Source organism: Microtus oregoni, unplaced genomic scaffold (genome assembly GCF_018167655.1).
Source record: "Microtus oregoni isolate MIOR12 unplaced genomic scaffold, Mior012 000008F_ref0000371, whole genome shotgun sequence".
NCBI classification, from domain to species: Eukaryota; Metazoa; Chordata; class Mammalia; order Rodentia; family Cricetidae; genus Microtus; species Microtus oregoni.
In genome coordinates, this window is record NW_024543067.1 from 4307604 (window position 1) to 4319468 (window position 11865).

At 43.0% G+C, this 11865-nt stretch overlaps 1 non-coding gene across 1 annotated transcript; it reads right to left on the reverse strand.

Annotated features, from left to right (window-relative positions):
* Positions 1 to 5519: 5519 nt before the first annotated feature.
* Trnam-cau lies at positions 5520 to 5591 on the reverse strand. Its single transcript has one exon. It is a non-coding gene; the product is annotated as a tRNA-Met (tRNA).
* Between the last annotated feature and the right edge of the window lie 6274 nt (positions 5592 to 11865).

Below are 11865 nucleotides of genomic sequence, written 5' to 3' on the forward strand. Positions count from 1 at the left end.
AGCGTGGGCACACGCATGCACACACACACACACACACACACACACCTTTTTTAAAAAGAGAGCGAAATAGAGGACAAAAAGATGGCTCAGAAGGTAAGAGTACTTGCTGCTCTTCCAGGGGACCTTAGTTCTATTCCAAGCACTTACACGGCAGCTCACAACCACCTGTAACTGCAGCTCCAAAGGATCTAACAATTTCTTCTTTCTTCTGAGGCACCAGGCATGAATGTAGTGCATATATATACATGCAGGAACACACACACATATTATGGAAAGTTTTTAATCTAAGGAGATTGAAATAAAAGTAGTTAACTCAAGGGGAAATTTTAATTAGCTAAAGCTGTGTAGTAAATCTTCTACGATTTCTATGACTTACATATGATTAAATCTAAAGTTTGTTCTCCATGCCCTAGCCATCAGTGTTAAACAGAAAGCAAGAATTACCACTGAAAGTTTCACTATGTCCACAAAATAGGATCAAATCACACGTTTTTTAAAAAAGAGCTTTATTAGGCCAGGTGTGGTGGCTCACACCTTCAATCCCAGCACTGAGGAAGCAGAGGCAGACAGATCTCTGTGAGTTCAAGACCACCCTGATCTACTAGTGAGTTCCAGGGCTTCTCAGTATGACTTTGTCTTAAAAAGAAAAGAAGGGAAGAAGGAAAGAAGAAGGGAAGGGAGGGAGGGAGAGAGGAACAGAGGAAAAGGAAATTATGTCACGTAATGATAATATTCTTAACAGTTACAAAGTATGTGTAGAGGTCCAAAAATGTGAGCCTGTTCCACGCTGACCAAAGGTCAGAGAGTTGGACCTTTAGTTCCTGCAAGGTTATTGTCCTTCTACATCAAAACAAAGGTCCCACTTAGTTGTGAATCAGAGAATTCTACTCTCTCAAGGTTATTGTTAACAGGTGTGGCTAATAGCCAGCCCTGTACTCCAGGAATAGAGAAGTAGATCTGTTCCTACGTCAAACAAGAGTCTAAGGACCCAACTAATTCTCTTTATGGAGATAACTTGGGATTCCACCAAGGGAGTGGTTTGCCTACAGAATGTTTTGGTCTAGGGTACAAATGTGATTTGTTTTATTCTAGCAACAGAATGTTTAACGATGGGGCATAAACTTCCAGCCTTCATAGCCTCACAAGGGTCCTACACTTCTGCCTCCTCCGGTCTCCGGCAAAGTAGATGAAAATGGGGATTCTGTTTACTACGGCGGCATAGAAGCTGCAAGAGCGTGAAGGGACGTTCCGTCACAGTGAACGCTTCCAAAGGTCCTTGAGCTCACCCATAACTCATAACTCAGCCTCTTCAACGCGCCTTCCCCCAGGAAGGTTTTCTTCCTTCCCAGGAGAAAACCAAACCAGCTGGGAGTGTTTGCACCAATAAAAACCCGTCTCGTAGCCGGCATCCTTCCAGTCCCTAAGGATTCCTCCTAAGGGCTTTCCAGTGCACCCCTCCCAGGTCAGGCAATGTGCTAAACCAGCTGTGTAACAGGAGAGGTTCCCTGTCCCCAGAGACTTGGGACAAGCTCCTGCGATGTGTACGATGTCCCCATGAGCCGAGCAGTCGGTTGTGGGTGCGCTTCCTCGTATTTCCCATCGTCCACTGTTCTTTAGCTGCCGGTCTGCCAGAGTCTCCAAGCACCCACTTTCAGAAATAAAGGAGAAAAGTGCTGCTCTTAAGCCTGCCTTCCCAAGGACTACGTGTCACAGAAGCTTGTCCCCATCCATTATCAGGGAGACCTAGCTCGCTGTCTCCTGAGATTCCCATGCCAAGTCAGCCGGGAGGGGTGAGTGAGCGGGAGCGGGGAGAGCTGGAAGGAAATCACTGACTCCAAGTCCCAGTGTCCCAGGGGGCATGAGAAAGAAGTCATGGTGCAGCTGACAAGAACTGGGTCGAGAAAGCACTTGAATCCTGCATTTGCCATTTAGTCAATACCTGTCCTTGGACAACTTCCAGAACTTCTTCCTCCTAAGAGGTTATTTAAAAAAAAAAAAAACCCTCCAAACTATCCAAGGACAGAACGCACGACATTGATGGAGCCCTCAGCACAGGGTCTGGCTCATGGTAAATTGCAACTCGTGTTTTCTGTGAGTTAATTTATGTCCCCGAGAGAGGACAGAGGCTGAGGATGGTGGACAATGCTCTCCTGATCACAGGTGTCCTCACTCACCGAGAATCCCATCTCCCAAGCTCTAGGTTCTTTCAGGTGTAATTATACCCACACTGACTAGTGTTGGGTCAGGGCCTGCGCCATTCAACAAGGTAACTACCAGCTATATGTTGCTACCAAGCTGGTCCATGCTGAGATAGAGTATAAAATCCACTTTAGGTTTCCTATCAAGAGTTGGTATGAATAAAAGAGCAAATTATCCTTTTATATTACTTCCATGTTAAAGTGATAATATAGCTAGCTCAAGTTCATGTGTTCTGAATCCATGGATTCCACCAACTGTAGAAGAATTCTTCTGACAAAATCATCTCCTATTGACTGCACAGACCTCACATGCCAGTGAGACCTGTTTCCCTTCTGCCTTCTAGTCTAAAGCCATAGCTTTTGTTCTCTCCAGATGATGGAGTATTCAAGATTCCATCAATAGAGAGCAGCCCTCAATAAACATCCATTCTGCTGGCACCTTGGTCTTGGGCTTCCAGTTCCCAGACCCATGAGAAGTCAATTTTTGTTTTTATGAAGTTACTCAGTCTTGAGAATCTTGTTGTAGCAACACAAACACTGGACACAGCTCACATAAGTCAGGAGAAGAATATAGTCAGGAAACCAGACAGTCTCACGTGGATCCCATGAACACAGATGACAATGACTGCAACAGATCACATGCTCGCCTCCTGGTGTGGAAGAACCTTAACAAAGGGGCTGGCTCTGTGACTGGGTGTCACTGAGCCTGGAAGCTTGAGGACCTACATTTAATTGGCCTGAGGCCTTAAGAACTGCATGTGGGCCTGAAGGTCAACCTGGTAACAGGTGAGCATTCCAGAACATCTCATGCTCCTGTCTCACATGCTCTCAACAGAGATCAAGGATCCAGATACCCTCCCAAAGGAATTCTCATACATCTCAAGCCCTGGGCTGGATGAGAAACCTGGAGGAGTCAGCCAGAAGACCAGAGAGATACCAGAAGAACACTTCAAAATGCTGAGTCCATCTTCAGGTTGAACCAACCTCAGCCAGGTTCTAACATGGACTCAGAAAAGTTCTCAGAGAATTCTATTCCCAATGTCTTTTCAAAATATGACAATGGCTAGAACCATCTGTGGGCTCACCATGTCCAAGAGATTCCTGGAAGTCCCCTTCAATCTCTTAGTCTAAAGAGTCTCTTAAGTAGGAGTAAGTGAAATCTAAGATAGACAACAAAACCTATTATCCAAAGGTGAACATTCTCTAAGACTATGTGTCTTGTCCTCCAACAAGTCGGAGTGAGAAAGCTTTTATGAGATAATTTCTCTGGTTTTTCAGCTGAAAATGTGACATCTGCTCTTACCTCCATGAAGTACAATTCAATGCACTGGAGTGTGCAGCCACCACCCCATTTTAGGTGGTGCTGGGGATTAAACCCAGGCCTCTGGTTGCTGAGATTATCCCTCTGACCACTGATCTACAGCCTCAGCAACAAACAAATGAACCCGAATACAGTAGGTACATGCAAAATACAAGAGATTGAGAAGGCAAGATTCTGAGAACTTGGACTTATGCCATACCCTGCACTTGCACTGTTTTCAGGCTTTGGCATGGAAATCAAGATTTGCAGCTTATTCTTGTGCCTCTACACACATGGTCTTTCTGAACACATGTATTCTGTTACCAGCTGTGTGAAAACTCCTAGTAGGCTTCATTGAGACAGCCCAATCCCTGAGTATAAATTATTTTACTATTTTATTTGAAATGTTTTGGTTTCAGTTTTAGATAAGATCTCAGGTAGCTCTGGCACCTTTGAGTTTACTGTGTAGTAGAACATGATGTTTGACTCTTGATTCTCCCGCCGTCTCTGCCCTTTTCTCACCAAGGGTTGTGATTGATTGTGTGTACCGCCACTTTTCAGAATTATGTGCCTTTTCAAGTGTTATATGACCATCACAAATTCATACGCTTTAGTTAATTTAATACAATTTGAAGTTATCTTATATAACCTCATAAGCCCCTCTCTTGAGAACTAAATGCTTCCTGAAACTTTTCATGATCTCTGAGTTTCAGGTCCAGCACTTATTCCTAGTCATCCAGCACTGGTCAGTAGTTACCTTGCTGAATGGCGTAGGCCCTGACCCAACACTAGTCAGGGGGTTTACTGTGCCCTAAGTACTTTCCTCACTGTGGCCAACCCCTGATAAGACAGAACTTAAGAGAGGAAAGGTGTTCTGAGTTTTAGGGTTTTTTTTTTTATTCTCTCTCACACTTTAAGGCTACAGTCTATCATGTCAGGGAAGGCCACATGGCATCTGTAGTCAAGAAGGAGAGCACTAACAGAAATGGGGCCAAGCTACATGAATACCTCAAGGCCTGCCCCAGTGACCCAGTTTCACCAGCACAGCTCCTCATCCTAACGATTCCACAAGGTTCCAAACAGCACCTCCAGTTGGGGACCAAGTATTCACATGAGTCTAAAGGGTGGCATTTCACATCCTAACCACAGCACGCTATTGCTCTCTTTTTGACTTTGTAAAGACGTGGGACAGGACAGTACAAAGAGTTCTATGATGTGGGGGGAAATTATCATTCTGAGTCATATTATATTATCTACACAGTGGGAGTGATAACACCTCTCTAATAGGGTGATTGTGAACATGAATTAACAACCTCAGAGTCAAAGGCCTGGCACAGCACCACACTAGCCAGGAAAACATGGGCCCCAGTTGTAAACTTTCGTGTCACTTTAAATGGACTGAACAGTAAAGCATGACATCTTGCTTGCAAGAGGGAAGAATGAATGTAAGTATATTTACTACAAAGAGTCAAAAATAAAGGGTGTCTATGGCTCGGTAGAAGAGATTTCTAAGGAACTTCATTGCGTTGGAAACGTTCATTATTATGTTTTGTTGGTTTTCCATTTTGTGGTACAATGGCAATAGACTTTATTGTCCCTTTTTTTTCTTTTCAATCATCAATTGTTTATTCCTGGGACCAAGCTTAGTGGTTATCAATATCATCATCACTTTAAAGTGACTTAGGTGGAGTTGCAGACATGGCTCAGTGGATAAAGTGATTAATATGCAAATGTTCAGACAAGATTCACATACCCAGCATCTACATCAATGTTGGCTGGATATGACCGGATGCTTATAATTGGTATCATCAAATTTCCTTCTTTTTTTAAAAAAATATTTATTTATTTATCATGTATACAATATTCTTTCTGCGTGTATGCCTGAAGGCCAGAAGAGGGCACCAGACCTCATTTCAGATGGTTGTGAGCCACCATGTGGTTGCTGGGAATTGAACTCAGGACCTTTGGAAGAGCAGGCAACGCTCTTAACCACTGAGCCATCTCTCCAGCCCCCGAGGTTATAGCAGAGGATGGTTTCGATCCATCGACCTCTGGGTTATGGGCCCAGCACGCTTCCGCTGCGCTACTCTGCTCACGCCAAATTTCTTATTTTATTTAATATAATGTTTTAAGATAGGACCTCATGTAGCCCAGGCTTGTCTCAAGCTTAGTCTATATCTGAGAATGAGTGTGAACTTCTGATTCTCCTGCCTTCACTTTATAAATCCTGGGATTAAAGGTATTCACCACCATGCCCCAGTTAGTACAGTGCTGTAATGTGGGAATCCTCCTCTGTATGCTGTGATTACCGTTTATTAATAAAGAAACTTTGGATCTATAGCAGGGCAGAGTAGAGCTAGGCAGGGAAAACTAAATTGAATGCTGGGAGAAAGAAGGCAGAGTCAGGAGATGCCATGTAGCCTCCAGAGGAAAGAGATGCAAGCCGCTAGCTGGAACCTTGCCAGTAGGCCATGAGCCTCATGGTAAAATATAAAATAATGGAAATGAGTTAATTCTAGATAAGAGCTAGCTTACAATTCGCTTAAGCTATTGGTCAAACAGTGTCGCAAATAATATAGTTTCTGTGTGATTGTTTTGGGAGTCTGGGCAGCTGGGAAATGAACAAGCAGCCTCCTACAACAGTGCAGGGAATCAAACCTGGGGCTTCATACATTTGAGATAAACACTCTACAACTACATCCCCAGCCCCCATTTTCCTTCCTAAATGTTCCAAACTCAGTATGAGAAATGAGTTCTGGCTTGGACCTGTCTCAAAGACTTTGTCTACAGGTTAGGAAAGCACACATAGGCATACTGCATTATCCTTTTCTGTTCAGGATCAAGGTACCTGGATGCTTTGCAGTGAAAAGGCTGCATAGTGTGTCCACATGCTGTACTCCCCCTCAACCTCTTGCTCTTCCGCCTGGCTACCTTAGCTTCTCCCTGACCGCAGAGCGTGCTTACACTTACTTACTCTGGAATGTTCTTTTACAGGTCTCTGTTCAAATATCTCTGAGCCAAATACCCTGTCCATCAGATATAAAACCACAGCCCCTGACACTCCAATTTCTGTGTGCCTTAGCAGGTATTTATATCCATACAGAGCCCATAAGAGGAAGACTTTGCCCAGTTTTCTTACTGCTGTGTTCCTGACACTCAGGGCAGTTTCTAGACCACTCTAGGGACTTAAGATGTAAGTATTAAAAGAGTTACAGTATATCATCACCACCACCATCATGAATTTCCTAGTAGTAAAATGTTTCTGAGTGCAGTCAAATCATGCCTACACCTCTAAAGCAGACCCCAAGCTTGAACCTGTCTGGTCAACACTGCTCAGGCCTTGCCCTGATCTCATTTTCCACATCAACTTCTGCATTATCCACTTTTCAGGTAGGAATCAGTGGAGTGGTGTATCTTGAGGTTATATACACATATACAGCAAGAGGTAGGAGCACCAGTACCATGGGGAATACTGACACTGTGATATTAACAATAGTGGTGTTTGCTGAGAACTCAGAATGAATGAAGCACTAATTTATCTACCAAGCGGTCAGTTGTTGTTATTCTTGCTATGATGTAAATGTGTTGGATGGTAGAGTTTCTCCTAGTGAAAACAAGGGAAAAGACAAGAACCATGGCTTAGCAGTGCTCTGAATGAGGGCTATGCCCGTTACATTCTCTACCACCTTAGAAGTCCTGCATCCTCCCCAAGGATGCTGATGTCATTCTTCTTTCTCTTACATTTTCATACCCTATCACTAACTCCCCATCCAAGCTTCAAAGTGAAGCATTTGTTTTCAGTTGTATGAGAACCCTTATTGGGAACCCATCAATGCTGGTTCTGGTGTATGTTAGACAGGAAGGAGGTGAGCAGAGGAGGTGTGGGTGGTTGTCCATTATATATGCTACAGAGAAAAAAACATGCTTATGCAATTCTTGAATGTAAGGTATCTCTGTGTTGGGATCATAATCAGAGTCTTAATATAGTTCTCCCACCTGTCTCTCTCTCTTTCTGTGTATGTGTTATATGTTTATGGTGTATGCGCCCATGTACACATGCAGAGGACAATGGTACACTCATCTGTATCTCCCTGCCTCACTCCTTCTCCATGAAATAAGAGTTTATAATTTTTTGTTAGACTGATAAACAATAAGGCCCAGCAATCCTCTTTTTACTCACCACAGTGCTGAGGTTATGGGCTGGACATACGTTGGAGCCACAACCTGCTTATTCTCTGAGTTCTGGGTCTGACTGCTGGTCCTTACTCTTATTCAGCAAGATTTCTCAACTGCTGAGCCATGTCTGCTCTTCCTGAATCCTCCCCTCTGAGGGGAAATGGTGTCCCTATTAAAATGAGAAAATGAATAAGATGCATTTCAAAGTCTTCCTTTTCTTTGCTTCATAAACAGAAGGCAGGACCCTGAACCTGAGCACATCCTCCATTCAGATGGCTGCTCCAGATTCTCCTGAAGAGCTCCTTATTGAGCATCCTTCATAGAACTTGTGTTCTGGGATGTCTTCATTCAATCCTCCTTAGCTAGATAGAGAACTTCCAGGAAGTCTGTGATGACTTCATGGTGTGACAAGAATTCTCAAAGTTTCTATCTTATTCAAACTGAGATCATGTTTGAGAACAACTTACTGAAGCAGAATTTCTTTGAACCATTAGTCCTTATTGAGAGTCTGACATTTTCCAAATAAAATTAACATCCAGCCAGGTGACTGCAGAGCTGTTGCCATCACAGGCACGTGATTATTCTGTTTGAAAAGATCACCACAAACCAACTCCTGTAAGGGTCTGCATAACTGAAATAATACGGTCATTTGTAATGACCATGGGAAAATAGTAACTCTGTCAACAAGGCTATGTGATTAACTCATATGTATCTCACAAATCAAAGATATAGCCTGGCATGGGAAAGTACACCTATAATTTCATCACCAGGACAGTGGAGAGATGGATTGGGCATGGCGCTAAAGTAGAGCCTTTCTCAAAAACTCAGAGAGAGATGGGTGGTCAGTCCTAAATGGGCTATCTCTACTGAACCCTTTGCTCCTAAGCCTCAAGGACAATCACTGTGGAATAGGGCATGGAAAAAGTTACAGATGCAGAGCTGATGGATGGTTGCAAGGGAACAGTGTTTTCTGGACACACCACGACAGCTGCACATAGACACTCATGGCAGTTGTCGTAACAAGGATAAGACTTGTAGATGCTCGGGACAGATAAAAATCCCAGCCTGAAAAGGAGAGGCATGAAATAAGTCTCACCCCTAGGTAGGGAGCAATTGGAAGTTGACAGTTGCTGAGGAGAGCTGGGTTTTTTTTTTTATTGCAATCCTTGGTAGACTCACTATGCTTTAGGGCAGTGGTTCTCAACATGTGAGTCGCAACCCCCACAGGGGTCACATATTGAATAGTCCACATATCAGGAGTTTACATTACAATTCATAACAGTAGCAAAATTGCAGTTATAAAGTAGCAGTGGAAAAATTTTATGGTTGGGGGTCACCACAACATGAGGAACTGTGTTAAAGGGTCGCAGCGTTAGGAAGGTTGAAAGCCGCTGGTTTAATGGAAAGCCACACATCCAAGAGTATATTGGCAGTACAGACTGCTTTTGCTGTGTTCAAGAAAGTGGGGGACAAGCGGGGTGATGGTGGCGCACACTTATAATCCCAGCACTCGGGAGGCAGACAATCTCTGTGAGTTTGAGATCAGTCTGGTTTATAAGAGCTAGTTCCAGGACAAGCACCAAAAAGCTACACAGAGAAACGATGCCTCAGAAAAAGAAGAGGAGAACAAAATTGGGTGGATTGGGAATAGGGGCTGCATTTGGGGCTACATGGAGGTTGGAGGAGGGGAGTAATTATGATCAAAATATGTCATGCAAGAATTTTCAAATAATTGATTTTTAAATGGAAAGGAGGCCATGTGGGTAGGTAAGGAAGTCAAGGGGCTTCCATGAGAAGAGATTTTTGCAAAGTTTTAAAACTAGCTCATCTGATCAAGAAAAACTTCAATTCTAGAATCTCTATCATTAATGCTGCGGAGACCAGCCGACTAGTAATATAGGGTGCGAGTTCTCCAAAGGAGAGGATCATGGGATATTCCTAGGGGAGCACACTCAACTAACCCCATTAGATTGGAATCCAGAGGAGCTGCTAGTGTCCATGCCATGTCATGAGGAGTTCTTGACTGTTCAAATATAGTGTCAAGACTAGGAACATATCCAGAGACTGTAAGGTAAAGCTGCTTCCAATAAATAATAAAGTTTACAATTCTAAATGCCTTGATAAAGCATTTTAAACAAACAGTCCCTCTGATCCTCATAATAACTTTTCAAGATAAATATTCTAATCACCACTTTACAGATGGTGAAACTAAGAATCTGGAGCCTTAAGCCATCTTCGGAAAGCTTAACTGAGACAGGAATCTAAGGCAGGTTTACCCCACCCTGCCTTCCCTGAAGCTTTTCCCTGAGCGCCGAATGGTTCACTACTGTTCGCGTGGCACTTTTGCATATTAGCTGTTTCCTTCGCTCTAGTCAGCCTCCCCAGATGTAGTTATTTCTATCCTTGTTTGAAAGAAAATAAATCTTGGGGGGACGTGGGGGGGTCAAGAAAACAAGTGACAGCAAAGGCTTCACGGCAGATGCCAAGGTTCTCTCAACAGCGCATCCCCAAGACTAAGCCACGAAACTATATCTGTGCTGGGAGAACAAGACCCAAATAGAACTGAGCTGCAGCAGAGCCTTAATCAGATACATTCCATTTGACGTTTCTGAAGTCTGTTGCCATGGTTGTTAAGACCAGCATGCATTCCTTGAGATTACAACCATTTCACAGCTGACAATGCTAGAGACTGTGCTCAGAGGTGTCATTGCACTTCCAAAGTGAATCCAAAGGTGTGGGGGGACGGGCATAATGGAGGGGGGTAGTCTTAATTCACAACAATAGGTTTCAGTGCTCAGAGGGGGTAACCTTTCTAGTCGGAGTGGTATTTAATATTTTTGCTGATCTGACTGCTAATATTATTACAAAAGGATTTGCCCGGTCTTCATACACAATTGCCAATTATTAAGAATAAGCCAGGAAGGGGAATACATAATTTCACTCTTCTAAGTAAACTACAACATTTTAATGTATATTTCTCTCTTTTTAAGAGTGAATAGCAAAATGCTGTCTCGAAAAGTAAACGTGACTGAGATGGTCCAGTAGCTAAGACCGTGTAGAGCGATTGCAATAGGGCTACAGTTTGGTTCCAGGAACCCCCATGATGCAGCTCACATCTGCCTGTAACTCCAGCTCCAGGGGATCCTTTGCCCTCTTAAGGCCTCTGCAGGCATGAACACATACACACATATGCACACACACATACACACATATACACCATAAAAATAAATAATAGAATCTTAAAAATGCATAGTTTTATACGTTTTATATATTTTTTACAAAGTTGTCACAATACTATATACATTTTTTGAATATTAAAATATGCCATAATTAACACTGCATCACTTGAGGCTAATAATCTATTGGACATTATTATCAAAATTTTTATTTTTCTCAGGATAATGATCCTTTCACATTTTTGAATTGATCTTTACCAAAAGAGCCTTACAATGGATCTTCGTACAATGGATCTTTTAATAAGTTTGGTTTCTTCAAATAGACACCCAGAAACTGAACTAATGATCATTTTCAGACCCTTGATATTGTCAAATTATTTTTCAGAGGATATGTATTTCATACTTGTGATATCATTGATATGGCTTGAATAGCCTTCTCTTAGCACATTGGCAGAACCCTCTGCAAACTTCCTGAGTCTCTGCTGGGTATTCTGAATGTAACCATATTAAAAGTTCACGCTCATGGCTCACAAGACAAAGCTAGCTAAAGTGGTAGACACATTCATAATCCCAGTGCTGGGGAGACTGTAGCAGCAGAGTCAAGAGATTGAGATCAGTCTGGACTGCATGCCAAGATAGTCTCAAACAAGCACTGTAGGGGGAGAATGGTTCTGCACCTAAGAATGCATCCTCCTCTTTTAGAGCAGCTAAGTTTGGTTCCCAGCACCCATGTCAGGAAGTTCATGATCACCTATAAGCTCAGGGTACCTAATGCCCTCCTCTGGCCTCTACAGGTACCGAAAATGTGTGGCATGCATTCTCATAGGTATACACACATACATGGAAATAATAGTAAATAAAAAAGGGACTAGGGGTGGAACTCAGTTGGTAGAGCACTTACCTAGCATGCAAGAAGCCTGTTCAATACCCAGCACCAACTAAACCAGACATAGAGGCACACATCTGTAATCCTAGAACTCAGGAAGTAGAAGTAGGAGGCTCAGAAATTCAAGGT